Source organism: Nelusetta ayraudi, unplaced genomic scaffold (genome assembly GCF_046127955.1).
Source record: "Nelusetta ayraudi isolate G7.1 ecotype Tasmania unplaced genomic scaffold, CSIRO-AGI_Nayr_v1 ptg000063l, whole genome shotgun sequence".
Lineage (NCBI taxonomy): Eukaryota > Metazoa > Chordata > Actinopteri > Tetraodontiformes > Monacanthidae > Nelusetta > Nelusetta ayraudi.
The window spans coordinates 2,265,001-2,285,504 of record NW_027466113.1 but is presented as its reverse complement, the minus strand read 5'-3'; the positions used below and the strand labels follow the sequence as shown (position 1 = coordinate 2,285,504).

Here is a 20,504-nt window from a genome sequence, read left to right as displayed (position 1 = left end):
TACGGATGTCTGTCCGTTTCTTATACGTCAACACAGACGCCAGTGATGGCGTGATCACAAACTGCAATCAGTCTGATAAACGTCTGAATGAAAAAGGCTAAAGACAGAGAGAGTTGGTCTGTCTGCCGAGTCAAAATCCGGCTGAAATCGTGTGAGGCTACTGGCCTCAAAAAAAAAAAAAAAAATCTGACTGACCCCCAACCAGCTTTAAACATCACTGAACGCTATATTTCCCCGACCTTATCACTATAGAATTTTGGGACAGCAAAACGTGACATGCAGAGATAATGACGTTAAATGAAGGCTGTTTAGGCTATTTCAATAATAATAACAACATATACATACATACATATTTTTGAAATTTACCAGCCACATTTATTTTATAAGCACATTGTGCTGCCGGGTCTGGAAATTTGCAGGAGCCCCACCGTCATCTGCTCTGCACACCATTATCAGACATGACTAATTCAGCACGTGGCCAAAAGACTCTAAATGTGTAATTAAATATTTAACGGGGCCACAGACTATCCATCCACCTCACTCTCACCGCCCCTGCATAGCATTTATGCAGAAGAGGACCGCAGCACTTGAAGCTTCCCCTCGATCCCAGCACTCTGAACACACCATGACTCTCAGGACTGGTGAGGTGTGTGACACTGTGACCCACCGGTAACCATACTCTTTGTGTGTGTGTGTGTGTGTGTATGTGTGTGTGTGTGTGTGTGTGTGTGTGTGTGTGTGTGTGTGTGTGTACTGTATACCTTTGGATCTCAACCAAAGGCAATGTTTGACACGTACAGTTCACACCATGGCAGAACTGTTAGAGACATTAAATGCCAATTTGATCGAGACTGTTTAGATTGCATTTACTGAAAGAATAGGGGGCGGCCTCTCTTTTCGTGATGGCTTTTCTTCCGCTAAGTAGCTGTTCATTAATTCATTGTACGCGTGTGCCAAATTGTGTGAACCTTACAAAAGCCAAATAACCTTTTTAAATTGAATGCATTTCCAGCTCCTTTAATCACAAGCCGTGCTATTTTTAAATAGAGCAGAATGTGCAGAGCTCCTTCCATGTGATACATTGTGAGAATGCCTATAAGCGAGTCGGTTTGTGTTCAGCCCAGCATGCTGACTTATCTGGCACCAGTTCAGTTTGACTGTGGCTTGGAAGTTAGAACTGAGTGGGTGAGTTTAAAACCATCCGGTCAGACAGATAAGGTTTTTTTTTTTTTTTTCTTTTTCTTTTTTTTCCCCTCCCAGCTCAGACATATTTCAGCAGAGAGGTTGCAGAAGGGGAAGCAAAGCTGTGTCGTTGTAACTTACAGATTGCATTTCTAAAATATACATTTCGGTGCCGTGGAAATTTGAGGTAAATAAGTGTACGGATGGTGCTCTAAGGGGAAGTAATTGTTCCAACACAACAGCATCAAGCCCCGATGAAGGCGGAACATGTTGCTCAGCTCGGTGTTTCATAAAGCAGGTTCACCCAGTTTTCAACGTCGAACTGACTTTCATGATAGCAAGTATCTCATGCAGTAAACATCACTTAGACATTTCCAAAGTATAGTGCTTGGTTTCAAGTGTCAGCATGGATTGAGCTACGGGGTCCAGTGTTAATGGAGGTCTCTGGCCTTATTGAGGCGAGCCGCAGAAACTGATCCAATGGTGCAACGTTTTAGTCCTAACGGAGCTCCTGCCACATCATGATGACCGAAAGAGTTTGTGTACTGGATCAAAAGTGTTCCACGATCTTGCTTTTCCAACATTGCAGTCTCAGAGGGAAGCAGGTCCTTGAAGTTGGGCTGAGTCTTCTGCGCAACTTCCGGTGTCTCAAGATAAATGGCAAGTCTTTTTTTTCCTGTTAACTTCAACTGAAAATCACTGTTTGGTGTAAATTACGGTTATTTATTTCTATTTGGTTTAATTGATAGAAACTGATGCTGGTCAACATAGCATCGTTTGAACTTGTTACAAACAAGTTAATGTGACCGATTCTGTATCAGAATCAGAATCAGAAATACTTTATTTATCCCGAGGGAAATTCTTTTTGTAAATTGTATGTAGAGATGACAGCTGTTCGTAGCTGATCAGGTGTTCCACAACACCTAAGAAATAAGGCTGATGTCTTGCGACGTACAATTTTAAAGGGGGCCATTATGGACGCGCCCACTGTTTCCCAGTGTATTACAATGGTTCAATTCAGATGTCTTGACATTTTTTTTATTGTATTACAATAGGAATTACAATAGGAATATTGTAATACAATACTTTTCGTACTTTGCATTAATAACACAATGTAACTCTGAGGTGGTATAATGTGAATTAATAATGTTACGGCTGCCGTCTTTGCCGTATGTATGTTGGTTCGTGTGTGTGTGTGTGTGTGTGTGTGTGTGTGTGTGTGTGTGTGTACGTGTGTGTCTCCCAACTCCGTTTGCCAGGTGGTTCCCCGACCAACATCGGCATCAGCGTCATCAACTGGGGACTTCCTGCCTCCGCCCACCGTCATTTGCTGATCGCCGCCACCTGCGCAATTGGGAGTCACCGCTGATAAAAGCGTCCGTGTTCCGGAGCTCGAGGGCGCAGTCTTATTGTGGCTGTTAGCCCCGTACCCTGTCTGCGGCGCGGTCTGAGGGTGGCTGTTAGCCCGCGTGTTTGTTTAGATTTAATGTTCGATACGTGCAGCACTCGTCCCCTGTTTGTTCCTACGTACAGCACTCGTCCCCTGTTAGTCTCTACGTACAGCACTCGTCCCCTGTTAGTCTCTACGTACAGCACTCGTCCCCTGTTTGTTTCTACGTGCAGCACTCGTTACCCTATTCGACTCCCGTGTTTGTACTAGGTAGCACTCGGCACTCGTACCCTTACCCTTTTTGATTCCCGTGTCTGTGCTAGTTACGTGCAGCACTCGGCACTCGTACCCTTGCCCTATTCCGATTCCCGTGTGTGTGTTACCTATGTGCAGCACTCGTACCCTTACCCTGTTTTGACCCTCGCGTTTATGTATTTGTGTGTTAGGACTTTTGGGCTCTGGGTTTAGTTTTGGGTTTTCTTTGGGGGTTAGTTCCCCCATGTTTTCTGTAACCTTTTCTGTTTAGGTTTATGGGTTGTGTCTGTCTCGATAAGTATAATTTGTTTTTATTAAGTTATTGATTTGGCGCCACCCGCTGCCCTTCGTCTGTTGTTGTTGTGTGTTTTAATTTTTTTTTTTTTTTTGTTAAAACCATTAAAAACATCTTAATTTTGAAACCTGTTTGCAGAACTTGTTTGGTGGTCCCATTTTTGTTACCAACCATTTTTCCCTAGACGAAGTGGTTCGTAACAACAATGAGTGGGGGGGAAAAAAAACTTTCTCATTTTACAGTTTTCTCTAAATGAATAAAACTAAGTTGGGGTAAATTGAATGTCTGGCTCTCAAATGCAGATTTCTAAATTGAATAAGTTATTCAAATACAGTTTTCCTCCTGTGCCTGTGTGGGTTCTTTCTGGGTACTCCCTTTTCCTCCCACAGTTCAGAGATGTACAACCCTAAACTGTGTGAACGTGAGTCCAGATGTTTGTTTGTTTTTATGTGGCCCTGTGATGAAGTTGTGACTTATCCTGTGTTTAGCCTGTCTTCATTCAAAGACTTGTGCAACCCTGACTGCAGGGGACACGGTGATAGGAAATGGATGGATGGACAGAAATAGAGTTTTAATAAAAAAAAAAAAAAAAGTTTAGTGAATGGACCTCATTGAATATAGTCAATATAATATTTGGCAGTTGAGAGCCAAAATGTGAGTACAGTGAGAGCTGAAATGCAACTTGCAGTGACAATGACCCATCTGATAATCCAGATGAGGACCAGATGTGTTTTCTTTAGTTTTCCAGAAGCCCTGGCAAGAACTGTTATATTGCAGAGTTTGTATTTTGAGGACAGGAGGAGCGTGTTGTGGCAGTAATAGCAGTAATGGCAGTGCACCACTTTACATATTCAGTATGCTAATATTTTTTAGCTTTTTTTCTTTTCTTTCATGGTAATTTCCCCACCAGGAAAACTAAAGTGAAGAAATGTATCCAATTAGAGTGGTCTCCAAATTTCAGCATTGGATTTGAGGTACATTAGTCAGTGTACAAAAAATGATGGAGGAGAAGAACCACATCCTTGTTGTAATCCTGGGATAGTGAGGAATTTGGAGACAACGGATTTGCTTTACAATAGGCCTTTTTTTGCAGTAACTAAATGAATTGTTATGTTTACACAGTGTATATCTTGTTGTGATACCAGTCCAAACACTTTTCCCCCCTCCTAAAAACAACAGAGAAACTTTCATGCAGAAAGCAACATTTGTTGATGACGGCAGTAAAATAAGTGCCCTCTGTTTTCTCTCTGCTATGATCAACGATCGTCATCAAGTATCTCTCCTCACCTGCTGCTCTTGCTGAGTCGCATGACGGCATGACAATAAAGCAGTGGCGCGAAGGAGGGGCAGAGAGCGCACGATGGGATCAGTGCAGTGTCGGCACAGACATGTCTGTTCTTTACGCCGGTAATAATCCATCGCCGATATTAGATTAGGTATCGTATTGCTGATAATTGGACCACACAATTCACATCCAGCAAAGTCAATTAAACATGTATACAGCAGGTCCTCTGTTTCCCATCTTCAGGTGGAGTTCAACATACCCGACATTAAGAGATTATTGTAAAGCAATACTTGGGCAAGCAACCGAGTGGATGTTATATGAAAAGAGCAGACTATGGAGAATAACGTTACTCTCATATTTATGGGAAAATGTACTTTTCAAAGTATGTGTAGGCCAGCAGAGAAGGCCTTGCTAGCCCTGATGGCCCACCACTGCCCACTTCTATTTGAATAATGGATTTATCAATAATGGATTTAAAAAAAAAACCCAAGAGATAACCAGTTTAAGTTGTTATATTTTAAATAGTGAAACTATCGATTTCAAACTCAACAACCTGCACTTGCACGTTCTGTTAGCTCAAACGAAGACATTTCTGAAAAGACAGATGAATTTGTTTTTCAAACTGTGGTTGGAGGTGTGTTGCCGGGTTACATTCTGGACAAGTTGCCAGGGCCTCCTGTGTTTGTGTTTGTTTTTTCCTTTTATAGCAAGCCACCTTGGAGGTAAAAACCAGCCATATTAGTGACCACAGAAGTCAGGGCTCAGTTTTACTGAACATTTCGAAAGTGGGGGTTAAAAGGTTGGTATCCACATGGTTTTCTAACATCTCTTTTTTTTGTTGTTGTTAACAGTAGTGAAGCTTAAAATCAATGGAAATAATGCTGGTTTGGCCACACTGATGGTCCATAAAATACCCCAAAGTTTCGAATTAGTGAAATAATTTGCACATTATCCAAAAATGTGACATGTGAGGTCAGTAACTGTACTAGTTGAGACATTAGTATCTGTTAAATTTAGCATCAAGGTAATATAAAACTGTTGTTTCTTCAAACGGCCAAGCTCTATCCATTTTTGTTAAAAACTGGGAAACCTTCCAAGTTTAAAAAAAAAAAAACTCCTGGTGAGACTTGCACTGTCCGTGCCCACTAATTATCCAAATCATTCACTTTGCAAATGCAAGTCTTTTTAAAGAAGGTAGTGATTAGTGCGAATGACGTGTGTCGCTGAGAAATAATTGCAATAATTGCAATTTTTGAATATCATTTGCTTTTTTGAAAGAAAAGTGTCACAATCGGTCCTTGGCGCTGGTGGTGAAGGTCTCAGCCATTCAGGAGCTGTAAAGCTGCATTAGTTTGCTGTCCCCTGCGAATGGACGGCCTGACCTTAATACTTCAAGAGTAATGCACGTTAAACAAGGCACGCAAACCTTCAACTTGGAGCGGTCACAATCTGAGCTGAGCATGACAACACATCCGACCTACAGCATTAATATACCAGACAAGATGGTAAAATGTGTGCATTTTTGTGTCAAAGTTAAAAACACACACACACACACACACACACACACACACACACACACACACACACACACAATAAAACAAAAAGTAAATCAAGATGTAAAGGGGAGGAAAAAAAAAAAAAGCCTTTATTGAATAAATACACCTCTGAAGTGATTTGGTATCAAAAATCAAATCACACAAGCAATCCAGTGGTGCTATTTACTTATGGTGCCAAGTGTGAAATTGCTGTTAGGATTGTATGCTTCCACTAAGTGAATCAAGAAAGGCCATTACCACAGCACCTCATGCATTTCAGTCTGTACATGATGGTACTTTTAATGTTGTTGGTTAGTGACAGTGACCAGAATGAATGGTGGCGTGCACAATAAATGAACAGCTAACTATATAAATAAATAAATAAATTAAAAAAAAAAAGTCAAATCTGAAACTGTGGAAACAAATTGGATTTGAAGTTTTTTTTTTTTTGTTTGTTTTTTTTAAAGTCATCTTTGCATTTCATTAAATTTGTAATCCATCTGTGGCTTGGTGATGTTACCACTCCAATGATGTGACTGCAAGGCTTAGAACTCAATCTGAAGGAAGCCCTTGTGTCACTGAGGTCTATTCACTCAAACAAACATGGAGCTGTTTAAGCAAAAAAAACAAACAAACAAACAAAAACTATAGCATAGATCTTTATCACTGCATAAAACATCCCATAATCAATACTTTGTAAGAGGTACTGATACCCAATGAGGAGGGTGTTGACTTGTCTATCGGGGTATGGATTACTCTAGTATTGATCTGGACAGCTGCATCTGCTCCATGTGTGTGTGTGTGTGTGTGTGTGTGTGTGTGTGTGTGTGTGTGTGTGTGCGTGCACTTGTTTTTTGTTTTTTTTTTTTCTCCCTCCACTGCGTTCTTGTTTGATCCTCCCGCCGTCCTTATGTTTATTTCCTCTCCCTTCATTTCCATGCACCCATGGCTAATCTGCGGGATTAAGTTACTCTGCATCTACCTGCGTCCTTTGATTATTGTTGAAAACCTGGACGCCGAAAACAGGCTGGGATTATCTCCCAGCAGAGCGTTTGATGTTTCGCCTTTAATGAGACTGGCAGCCCAACACTGTCTCACTTAAAGCCTTTCCTTTAAAGTTGATGTAATGTGGTGGCCACCTTAAGAGCTGCTGTTATGGAGCCGCTACATTCACTTAGGCAGTGCTGCTGCTTGATCCATTTTGGGTCACCACCAGGTCAAATGGAGTTTATGTTCAGCAGCAGTGCTAATAGTTTTGATAGCTCAGGGCAGTGGTGGATAGCAGAGAGGGCTTTTGGATTGCAACATTAAGTGTGTGTGAGGAGAAAGAAAGAAAGAAAGAAAGAAAGATAGACAGAAAACACAACCCTACACAGGGCTGCAACAGCATGGTGGATGCGCTCAGTGAATGATAAAAAAAAAAAAGAGCTTAGTTTGCGGAGCATGTATCCAAAAACCTTTAAATCAGATCTTATTCTGATCTGTTTCGTTTAAAATTCCAGTTACAGCGATTTTAATTGATTTTCAATCGCACTTCAAGCGTAAGCCTTTTTGGTCCTTTTTACTAACCCGTAGTCGGCCCATCTGGCCGACTTTTGGTAAGAAATACTTCACATTATGGGCTTAAAACTGCCTTGAAATACAAAATAACAGAATTTTACACATGCAATTCAAACCGCGATTAATCGCAGTTAACTATGAAGATTCTGCGATTAATCGCCGTTAAAAAAAAAAGAATCGTTTGACAGCCCTATTACCAATCTACCACCGGTATTATAATTGAAAGATCTACAACTGTCCCTATATTAAAGATCTACTATAAGGATGGTGTGTATACAGTAAACGTTATCATTCACAATCATATGTAGTTTGCATGTGACAGTTGAGCCAGAGGAGCAGCTGACCACACAAGCAAGAACAGCTGGCCAGACAGAGAGAAACCACATTTGCTTACTGCTTGGATTTCATAGAATTGTATAAGAAACACTGAAGGAACGGCTCTTCTTCGTGTCTGTGGCTTGTGGCATGTCTCCACCAAACACCCATGACTCTAAATGTGCAGATGGATCGCCATTGTGTATTCATACGTGAAAACAGGCAGTAAATTGCAGTTAAGCACAGTGGGATGACTCTCAATAGGAACTAAAAGGTAGTGGACTTATCTCTTAATAGACCATTTACATATGATAATTGTCAGAACTGTAATTTCATCAGACCTAAGTAAGTGTTAAAGGTCGCCATTTATCAAGCTGAAGAGGAACAAATTCAAAGAGCTGGAGTGCAGGAAATGCCCACGTTTGTGCGGAGAGAGTTTAGTTAATGAATGGGGACGTGCCAAAGCACCTTGTTTCTAATGAAAGAAAGGGTGATTGTCATATTGCCCACTTCCTCTTGCTCCATTTCCCCAGAGGTGTGTAATTACGTCTCGTCTTTGTTCATCGCCTAAATGAGGGCCAGTACTGAGCGTGCGCGATGATACCTGCGCTCAATGTGTGCAATGATGCAAAGTAACTTTATTAAACCATTGCCGTTTAATTTTTAATTGCATCAGTTGCAAAAAAAAAAAAAAAAAAAGAACTGAGGGCTTCAGAACCAGCGGAGCGCCTGCTGGCTCCGTCCACGCTGGCAAACCAATCCGGGCCGGCCCAGCTGCTCTGGAAGCGCCAATGAGCCACGGTTCACTAGCTGACCCTTCAGAGGACCAGTCATGCAAGGCTGAGTGTGTGAACAGCATGAAATAAGTTGGCCCAAAAGAATACTCCACCTGCAAACAGGGACTCACGCCTCAGCCACGCATGGCTTCAATTGCTTCTGTTTTGACAAAAAGTAGAAAATAGAAAAATTATTTAAAAAGGGGGGAAAAAAGCTGATTTCTCTGATTTCTCTGATGCGCTACTGGATAAATTGTTGTTGTTGTTTTTTTTTATTATATGTATATAAATATAAATATATATATATATATATATATATATATATATACATATATATATATATATATATATATATACATATATATATATATATATATGTATGTATGTGTATATATATATATATATATATATATATACATATATATGTATGTATATATATATATATATATATATATATATATATATATATGTATATATATATATATATGTATATATATATATATATATATATATATATATATATATATATGTATGTATATATATATATATATATATATATATACATATATATATATATATATATGTATATATATATATATATACATATATATATACATATGTATACATATGTATATATATATATATACGCAAAGCTATATATATATATATATATATGTATGTATAGTCCCGATTACTGATTGCTTCGAACCTTTTCATCTTCACGATGGAAAGATGAGGACGAACCATCCAGTGTTTTCGGTATTGCCAAATAATGATAAAGAGTCAGCTAACAGCTGTTCCAATATTTCCCTCTCCCCTTTGTTCGCTGAAACCTCACCGCTACCTCTACCTGATGTCTGATCAGTCCTGGTGTCACACCTGAGCGTTCGTGCCACAGAGGTCACGGTCCTCAATTCAAGCGCGGCGGATGGGCCACTTGTGAGGCTGTGCAGCTCTGGAGAGCCACTGCTGACTGGCACCGAGCTGAGGATCGCAGCAGGCTAACTGCTGAAGATTCCTCTGGTATTAAGGGGAAAAAAAACGTCACATAGAGGATTGGTAATTGATTTGGCTGTGGTTAAATAGAAGCAGTAATTTAACTGAATCAAAGCATGGGAGAAAAAACATCTTGCTTTTAAGTTCAGTCAAACACACTTCCAATATTTGCAGAGCGTTTTCATCTCGACATCGTAAGCGAATCGATCACAGGTACTCATATCATATTTCATATTTGTTTTTTGTTTTTTAAATCCACTTTGCTTTACTGTGACTGAACCTTTTCCATTCCATCTTACACGTCCAGTGTTTTATGTATTACCTTATTGCATTAAAATGAAATGAAAACTATACGGTGCTTGCTGTCACTGTCAGAAGACATTTGCTCACATTACAGCCTCTCGCAAAGCTAGCTTCCTGAGCTGATTAGATTTGCATGACGATGACGTCTATGTACTTTCTCTGTGTAAAATGCATAGTGGAACAACAACGCTCCATAAAAAAGCGCAGCATTTTAGCTCTTCAAGTTAGTCAAGTTTCAATTAAAAAGACCAACTTTCCGTATTTTTCCCGTGAACGCAGTACTACACCACATCACTCTGTGTATGTTTCCATTCACTCGAAGGACGTCAATGAGCCGGCCATTGGACCCGCGGTGAATTAAAACAGCTGCGCTCACAAAGACTCCAAACAGACTGCACTGCTTTTCTTGGCATCACATTTCAAGTGACCGAAACAAAAGGAGACAGTACTTCCTGCCACAACAGAGACAAACCACAACGTAACTACAGGCCCTTTATCCTCCCAAACAGACCTCAAGATTTTATCTTTTACATTAGGCAGACTTTTTTATTTCTTTTTTATTTCATTGTATTGTATATATGTATATATATATATATATATATATATATATATATATATATATATATATATATATATATATATATATATATACACATACTGTGGCTGTTTTCCTTATAAATACCACATTCTGTTTTTGTCAATAACAGTAGCAAAAAACTTCTATTTTTTTACCTTGCAAAATGCACATAATGTCACTGATATTTAATATCACCTATAATTAAACCTTTTCAGATATTCAACATTTTCACTTGAGGCGCTGGATGAAACATTTTGTGTTGTTTGTCTTGACATTAGCATTTAGACTGAAATTGCACTTCCACTGACATCATTCAATTGTTATTTTAATTAATAAGTTGATTTTTTTTTTTTTTTTTTTTTAGCAATCAGTACAACTGATATGTAATTATTGTGCATGACAATTTATTTCTACATTCCTAAGGTCATGTTTTTTTTTTTATTCAGTTTTTTTTTTGTTTCCATGGCCGGGTGCCTAAACATATTCCCAGTGCTCATCATAATTCTAATAACCATTTTCCATCTAAACAATACAATATGTCATTGCACAATACAACCAAAAAAAAATACACTGAACTCTGAAAATACAGTAAAGGAACACATGCAAATGTGTCAAATAACCATAATTTGATGCTCTTGAGTTTTAGATGCCCTGATACAACCAGATCAAGGGGCTGATATACTAAGACACTAAACTTCATAGATATGCTTATGGTCTGCCCATCTCATTGGTTTGCATATTGCAAGTGTTCTACGAAGAGCGCATGAGTATTTTCCAAGATGTGAAAAAAGTGGTTCCAAAAAATGCCTTGGCTATCCAACTGTCAACGGGCTCATGGCAAGCGGCTTTGAATGAAATTGCTCGCACCTGCAACCTGATCAGCACTGGCTGTCCTGTGTGTAGCCATTGATTTGCACAAAGTTAATGCCTGCCTTTCAAATGTGCAAAATCAAAAACACAAAAATAACAGGCGCAATCAGCTCCAGCTTTGGAAAATCCCAGTGCGACCGCTAATTCGTCTCTCTGGACAATACTTCTGACTTTCCTGTCAGAAACGCCTGTATCTACATTTTCATTAAGGCCAAACGGACTCTTTGATGTTATTTTGCCAGCGTGACAGTCGCAGCCCTCATTGTGACCCCTACGCAAACCATATACGACGCATATAGTGACGTTTGTGTCTGCTTTCCGTGCACAAACCCTCAGTCAATCAGGCCCTGAAAGTGCCAACTCCTCACCGTAGCGCTAACATAACACTCGTGGACGAGGGGAAGGCTAGAATGATAGGAGGTGACTGCACTAAGATGAAAGTGCACTCTGTGTGTCTATTTGAGTGTGTCTTTGTAGTGTGCACGTGCGTGCGCCTCTGGAAAGTGGAGAGAGTGAACATGTCCATGCCTCTGTGCATAAGTGCTTTTGTCTTTGTGCTTTATTGTGGGTGTGCTCGGCCCTCGGATTGTTTGAAAATGTAAACTCTGTCCTTATCTATAATTAACCAGCTTTCTCTTTCCCAACTTTTGTTAAATGCGTAGAATTAAAACTTTATGAACATTTTATGCATGAGAAGTTCGCTAATAATAAATAAGTTAAATGTGAACGTCGTGTTGCCTGCAGTTTTACCGTTGTCTGAAGGAAGAAACCCCAGAGTTGAACATTAGGATTTGACATGAAGGAGTCTGAGTGAAGTTGACTCCTTTCATTTCTTCTTTCATGTATCGTCAAATGCACCAAAACTTATAAAGAGATATGACACATTCTAAATAGTGTCTATTGACCAGAATTTGCAGCCACTTTCTGATTTACTTTCCTGTTCAAGGCACAAACAAGCACAGAGCAGCCTAGCGTCTATGCAGTAGTTTTGGAGGCAAGTTTTTGGTGCACCAGGGTTTGTTTGTTTGTTTGTTTCACATCAGGATTTCAAACAGCAAACATCACCCTCCTGGATTTATGGCGCACCAAAAAATTTGTAAGCCAGGGAATCCATGGTCAACTCCATTGGTGGCATTACCTACAATCTATCAAAAGCTCATCTAAGACCACTGTTCGACGGGGAAACTACAAAATTGACGGAATATTCATATCAGACGAAGCAGCCTCACAAAAACATCCATCGGCCACCCTGAGCATTGTGGTCCTGGTTAAAGTCAAAAAGACAGAACACTTAGAAAACGCACCAAACTGACAGCTGAGGACATTGCAAAACTTTTTGTGACAGTTCATTGGGCACCCAAAAGACATAAGACATGGTAAGACGTGTCATTTCAAAGTTTCTTATTGCTAGATGTTTCAGGTTATGCTTGCCTAGTGTTGCCGTTAGTAGTCCATCAGAGTTGGCCTAGAGATTGTTGGTGCTGTACTTGGTCACCAGTACCATGTTCTCCTCCGTGTGACCAGGTTGACCCCTTGAACCGTGCCACAGCATAAGCAGACTGCTTGATGACTTATGAGGACTTTTGTGATTTTGTGAATAGATAGATAGATAGATAGATAGATAGATGTACTTTATTGATCCCAAATTGGGCAACTTGCAGACTTGGGTACACCCTGGGACTCCTGACATTCCCAACTTCTGTACTTGGGTATCAATATAATCGTTCGACAGCAAAATGGTGGTAATTCTACCTGCTAGGATTCAAAGGAATATCTCGCCATTCACATTCAGAAGGGAGATGGTGCCAAACTGTTTAAGGAGTGATGCTTGATGAGTTACTTCTTTGGGGATGAAGTACCCTTCCGCAATAAGCCACTAGCGAGGAAGCTAGCTGCCCCTTCCACACTGCCATCGCCAGCTCTCAAAGTCCTGTCTTGAGTTGCTCACACTGTTTGTTAATAAGAGGCGTATTAAAGTGTCATTTAGAAACCTTCTTAGACTGGCATTGAAAAATGGCCCCTTGAATAGAACATTTTGTGCCCTGGTGTTCGCGCTATTGTTCAATTCTGCTTGGAGTGGTTATGCTAAATGGCACGGGGCTGCCATGCAAAAACATATTAACCGCACGTACACATATTAATTCTGCCATCATGCTCCCCACGGTTATTATGAATCTAATTCCTCCACTGGCACTCAGAGCCGCCGCTAACATACAGCAAACCCTCTGCAACGCTGCTGTTTTTAACCGTGAGGTAGTCATTTTTGTGACTTGCCCAGCAGCCTGTTTTCCTTGTTGGCAGCGCTAGTCCTCTCACACTCTTGGGATATACATAGCATCACTGGTGACTGTGAAGTAATTAGGGACTTTGACTTGAGATTTAATTGTTTGGAAGATGAAACAGTTAAGATTTAAAAAAAAATGATAAAAACAACCCTTCATGAACACATTGCGATGTTTACTTAATGAATTAACACCAGATAGCAGAATGTCTCCCAGGGGACTGGAAAGTCTTGGGACCTTGTTTTTTGTTCCCTTTTTAATAGCAGTTGTCATCTTTCTTAAAGCCTGTCCTCTCAAACAAAGCGTGTTCACTGATTGTGTGACGGGGCCCATCAGTTCTCTGCACTTCATTAGCGAGCCGCTCTCATGGCTTTGCAATTGACACCTGGGACTATTTCAGAACAAAGACTGATTGCCCTCTCGCCTCTCCTCTTCCAAATGCCACTTGCAAAAGGATCCATGCATTGACTTTAATATTTATTCCTCCATTTCAGGTTGTTGCTCGATGGTCCATTCGTTTTACGAGGATTCCTGCGTTTTGTGTATCGATCTGACGCTGGCTGCTGTCATGCGTGCATCCCGGTGAAGCTCCTGAGAGCTGGTAGGCAAGGCGCATAATAGAGTCGTCTTCCCCTTGTTATCCCTGGTGTCTGAGTGCAGTGGGAGGCTCCTGTCTGACCTTCCCTTTGAGCTGAAGAGGGTACAGTTGCTCCTCTAATCATACCAGAGAAATGAACTGCAGAGTGAGTGACACGTGCTACTTCCTGCTTGTCTTCATCCGCGGCTGTCCGCAGCCTAATGAAAGCAAACTGTGCAGAGACCAATGGCTCCGAGGGTGAGCTGAGAAGCCCACAACTGGAAAAAAAGGAAAGAAAGAAGAAAAATAACAAGCATATTTGCAGTTGTCATGGGGAATCATAGAAACACTTTTTATTGTACATCCCCATGATCACACAGGATAAATGTACTGTTGGGAAAACACTCTCTGAACAAAACCGATGAAATACAGAAAAAGCTCAACTGGTTTCCCTTCTTTCCCTCCCACAGCTCCACCTTCTCTGTAAGTGCTGCATGGCGTTGGAGCCATGCCAAAAAACATATATTGACAATTATAGAATTGTATATTGCTATTGAACAATGTATACTTGCTTACATTCTCTTCTTTAGGGGACTTAATTCCTAAAATGACCCTGTCATGCCTCCTGAATGAGGCAAACTTGGTTTTGTATTGTATGTAACTCAATTACATGAAATAGAAAAGTTGGGCTTACATGGCCTGTACATACAGTACAGCTGTATTTCATTTGAAATTAGAATTAAAGGTCACCTATTATACAAATTTTCGGGCTTTTGTATTTGATATCTGGCCCCTCCAGAGCAGCAACGCACGATTTTCCGCGCTGAAAGCTTTTTAGATTTGCGTATCTCGCGGCTCGTTTCCTCGTATTTACTGCGTCCTGCGAAAATGCTCTGTTTCACTTCACTCCACCCCAGCCTTGCCGGTACACGCCCCCACCCGGGGTCACACTCTTCGTAGCTGCTGAGCCTCACTTCCTCAGTTTGCCGGTGCGGGAGTGAAGAATAAACTGCAAACTTTACGAAACAGGCACAATTTAAACACTTACCGTCGTGAAGGCTTCACCCTTTAGCAGCTGTTTAGCGGCTAATCCAGCTTCGTACGGACCCGGCGCGGGCTGAGTTACGGCCGCGAGGCGGACCGAGGGTCCCTGGACGTTTTTTGTGCCTTCCGTGTCCCCGGAAATATATTTTACTTTGTGTACGGACCATGTTGTTGTTTTGTATTTTTGCGAGACATTTTAACAGGGCTTGTGGTCCTTGGTGCTTCGGTAGTCGCTCGGTATTTTTTATTTTATATTTTTCAATTTCCCTTGTTCCCAATTTTTCTTGGAGCAGCGCATTGCGGAATCACTTCCGGGGAAGAGCGGGGGAGGGCGGAACCAGTCCGAGAGGATGCCGGAGCTTGGCCATGAAAGGAGATCCGGCACACAATTACGTAATCCCGTGCCCAGTGTTGAAAAAATCTCCGTGAACCATCAGAACCATGCCCAACAATTTGCAGGGCTCACGTCCAAACGCATGAACGTCATTATTTGACGATATCGAGATCGTTTGACGATAGAGTTCAACATTGTAACAGTTTTTAAAGCTCAGAAAAGTGGAAAAGCATCATAGGTCCCCTTTAAGTTTGAGGTGCCTTCTCCTGCCCGTTGAAACATTATAGGAATAGGAATTTGACAAAAAAATTTGATTTCTTGTTGTTGTTGTTGTTGTTTTTTTTGTTACAACATGCCATCTGGCAGTCATTTGATAAATTGCTGAATCATCCAAGAAGAATCAAGAATACAGAACACTGATTGTTGGGAGCCAATCACGAAAGGGCTGTGTTGTTGCTATTCAACAACCTCCCATTCACTGTTCATTATTTAGCAGCACTTAGTTGTCTGATTTGTTCACAGATCACTTCCTGTCCAACTGTGACAACTGGGACCATCAGCCTACTCTGCCACTGCGTGAGTAACCAGTGACAGCCAGAGACAAGAACATAACGCAGAGATGGAAAGCTAGACTAGTGTCACACTGTGACAGTGCCCTGAACCTGTCCATCCGTGGCTAACCATCTGCATGTATGTATGTATTGTATGTGTGTATATTTTTGTTTTTTGTTTTTTTTACATGTTTTAGCTAGAACCTACACACGATCCATACACATCATTGGAGGGACTTTTTTGTGCACAAATAAATATTATATAATTTTACATACAGTTTATTACTTTACACTTCAAAATACACTGACATCTGTGGCACTCCACCAGCCTTCCCCTGTGTCTGGCAAATCAGAATCAGAATACTATGCACCATTGTGGGTGCTCACATGGTCTGTTATATATACTAATTGTATAATTATATGGTATATACTCCAATCAGCTCACATTATTTGAAACCTGCGAGGATGATGAATAAAAATGTTGAGATGGAGAACCAGAGCAAGAGCTCCTCCCCTTCTTGCTCCATTATGCTTAAACCGCACATCTGCTCATATGAGGACACAGCTATTTTAATAATGTATTCTGTAAATTGACTGTGCGAGCATTCGGGCTAAAGCGTGTGCACTCTAGCCAGATGGTCTGGTTTAGGTAGGAAATATGTTAGTGGCCCCTTTTCAAAGTTGATGTGGGTCTATAATCAACACTGCCTAAGCTTTCAACTCATAGGCGGCGTTTTGTCGAGTGGAAGGGAGCAGCTTGTGCACTATTCATTCACAAGGTTGTTTGAGACCTTATCAAGCCCGCTAAGAGGTTCTCTTAGTGTTCGCTTATACTTTCTGTCTTCGCTCTCGCTCTGGATCTCCAGGTCGATAACCCCGGGGACGATTACCGTGTGAGTGATTTCTCAGCTTTCTGCCACCCGGGTGGGAGGATGGCGGTACACAGTCGTCTCGGTGACCTCCAAGTCTGCGTCCCGCTCAAGCTCGTGTAAAACTGACAAATGCAAATAACTGCATGCTGTTGTATGTATCTGGACTTTGACCACAGAACAGGTGAGCTGCATTCATAAGCAGCAGTGCGGTATCAGCAAGGTCACTTAACTCCCACCAAGCACTTCTTCCCCCCCTATCTCACACACACACACACACACACACACACACATAGAAGTTGTACATTATGGAATACACTTTATTAGAGTTGAGTAGTCTTGATTCTGCTACTCCACACGTGCAACAGACGTATGTTGTACAGCCATTGGAAATAACATGGGTGGAGATCACAGGTGACGGGCCGGGTGTGTACATGTCAAAAGTACTTACAGTGTGCATCAGACTGGCTGTTTGGTTCCTTGAAGATCAAATTTAAGTGTATAATATTTGGAGATTTTGAGAAGAAACAGCAACATCAAGTAGTTACATCTTAGATTGCAGCACTTTTTCACTCCCCGTCCCTCTCCCAAGCTTGCCAGGGAGCTACGGTGGCCTGCGCACACAAACCTGGATACCTCATTCACCTTCTCCTTCGTTGGTTCACGTGAGGATGTGGAAGCGGTCAAAATCATCAAATCAATCATCATCAAATTTTGCACACTGGGCTTTTAAGAACTTTTACGTTTAATAATGATGCAGCCACTTTGAGCCACAAGACTGTACCAAAACGTGAAGGCAAGACAACTTACATGCTGAAAGTCAGTAACACGAATCCTGGTGGGAACAGTGATGCACGCTTCGTGTTTGCCCTTAAATCTGCCAAATCCTCAAGGACTGAACGATGCAGCGAATGGAGCTGCTTCACCTGAGGGATCGTGTTTGTTATAGGTGCATCGAGCGAATGAACTATGGGGCGCGCGCAAGTAAAGTGAGCTGTGTATGTATCTCTGTGTGCGGTTGACATTAAGGAGGCCTGACAGACTTGTCCTCTGTCAGCAGATGGAGGCATACATAATTCAATCTGTAGGCAGTTTCATGCTGTTTCTCTTCCTCTCTCATCACTGTTCCCACAGACAGAAAGGAAAAGGTTTGGACTGGAGAGAAGAAAGAGGCGGCTACAAGTTGTCTGTTCTACTAGTCCAGCAGTGGTGTCTCCCAACCACCCGAACAACACGCACAACGGGCTAATGTGCAACAAAGGTTAGTTAAGGTCGTGCATTTTTACGGGAATTTTTGTTGTTTTTTTTTGTCATCATGAACAAAATCCAATGTTACAAGGTTTAAGGTTGAAGGTAGCTTTATTGTCAATCCTACAACAATACTTAGCCATCAAATTTATGATTTACAATTATTAATATGCCTACATTCCTCCTAAGATTATATAGTTTCAATAATTTGATATACTCTCCTTCTTATAAACATTGTGACTTGAGTGCCTGAAAGCTGAAATACACAAATTAAAACCTTTTATTCTCTTGAAATTAGATGGAAGATTTAAAGGAATTAGGGGACGGGTGTATTTTTGATTTGACATCATGTTACATGCTAACTTGGTTTTTGTTTTCAGGTTCAAATGTCCCTTCCTCTGTAACAGTAAGACCACAGCAGAAACATTTGTGAACAAAAACAATATGAAGGGCTCGTGGTACATTGGTTGGTGTTGCTGGGTGTCAGGGAGAATCAAGTCATCGAGTGATGGACCATTTCTGTCCTTATTTTGTTAAGTTTACAAAGCGCCAATATTATGTCATTGTAGTTGGTTCCTGCGGACGACACACAGCTTCCTTCGAAGAAGAAAATTGAGGAGAGAGGAATCTCTTTCACCCGTATCGTGCATTTTACACTCCTGCTTTGGCCGGACTTGGAACTCCTTGGATGTCCCGTGTGCTGCGTTGAACCGGGGCAACGTCTGAAGCATCTGCCTGTTAAATGTCCATCTGTCCCCGTCTGTGGTGCCACTCCCCGCTACTACTCTCCACTCGTGCACTTTGCGAGCGGCATATGTCGCCGTAATTCTCGGCGCTGCTCATATTGCCAAGTCGAATGATTGTACAGTTTGTCCGAGTGATTTGCTACATTGCCGAGAAATGACACCATTCACTCAAGCTAAAGCAAGATTCAAGCAAAAAAGTAACTGCGACAATTGTGGTTGTTAGAAATACAATAAAAAAGTGTTCTGTAGCCCTTTTAAACTAGAATTTCTTAATAATGGTCAAAAGCAAACACGCAAATAAATTGTTATCATTTTTTGTGCTATTTTATGACTGGAATACTTCATTCTGTGTGGAAAAATAAGACAGACCATTGTGTGAACAACGTCATGTGATTACAAATGTAATTAGTCTGATCAATATGAATGCAGTTTTACTAAATGTTACTCATCATATTTACGGAAACACTTTTTTTCTTACTAAAACAAATACTTTACTGTTTTTGAAAAAATAAAAAATAAATAAGAGTATAAAATCATATTCTTTTTGCTGCATTTTGTGTATTTATTTTATTAATGCTCTTTTAACAAAATTGCACTTTGGTCAGTCAGGGTTGTGTTATATCGGGTTATTTTTGATGGCTCTACCTCATGCAAGATTAGCTTTATCCAACAACAACAGCAACAAGTGTATTTAGCCTGTAAATAAGCCACTGAATAACAACGTCCATTCACTTCTCTTCTTATTCTTGCGCCACTAAAAATTTCACAATTTTGTTTTTGTCTTTCTATGTTCTCAGACTCCACTTCACAGCCACCATGTTCTTGCCCCCTGCAAAACATTTCAAGGATAGAGGCAAAATAATGATAATAAAAGAGCCCAAACAACCAGAAAATGAAATTGAGTGTTTACAACACTATAAACAGAGGACAGAGCAGTTTCCAGGTGGTTTTTTGAATGACTAATTGTACCAGGCTGGAAAGTCTAGGAAGTGGGTGTAATACGAGGCGTTCACAGGATATTGTAAAAAATAATATTTGTCCTTTACCTCTGAAAATATGGCCCTACTGCTGTGTCCTTGTATCAGTTCAGCTGACTGGCAGTAAATGATATTACACAGTAATAATGAGCGCATTTCCTGAACTGGGTTCACTAATCAATGCATCATTGTGTATGTAAATCTACTTTGCGGTATTGTGAGGAGCAGATGGACTGCATGAATCCAAACACAACACTACCATAGTCAGTGAGCAATGGACGTCCGTCGTATTTTCTATGACTGCAAGGACAGAACATGCCATCAGGGTGGATTTTTTGTTGTTGTTTTGTTTAGCATAAACTGATGAATAGAGATATCATATGAATGAAAAACACATCTCCTCCTACTCCTCCTCCTCCTCCTCTTTTTCCTCTTTTGAGCTGTTTCCTTCAGGGGTCGCCTCAGGGAATCATTAGCCTCCATCTAACCTGATCCACTCCATCCTTTTCTCTCATACAGACTGAGAAACATCGACAG

General features: G+C 40.8%; 1 long non-coding RNA gene across 2 annotated transcripts; it reads left to right on the top strand.

Annotated features, from left to right (window-relative positions):
- Window positions 1–13,750: 13,750 nt before the first annotated feature.
- LOC142898293 (uncharacterized) lies at window positions 13,751–18,286 on the top strand. Of its 2 annotated transcripts, XR_012928562.1 has the most exons (4): window positions 13,751–14,222; window positions 16,099–16,152; window positions 16,994–17,180; window positions 17,890–18,286. It is a non-coding gene; the product is annotated as an uncharacterized LOC142898293 (long non-coding RNA). The 2 variants fall into 2 exon arrangements; XR_012928561.1 differs by having other exon boundaries at window positions 16,099–17,180.
- Window positions 18,287–20,504: the final 2,218 nt, after the last annotated feature.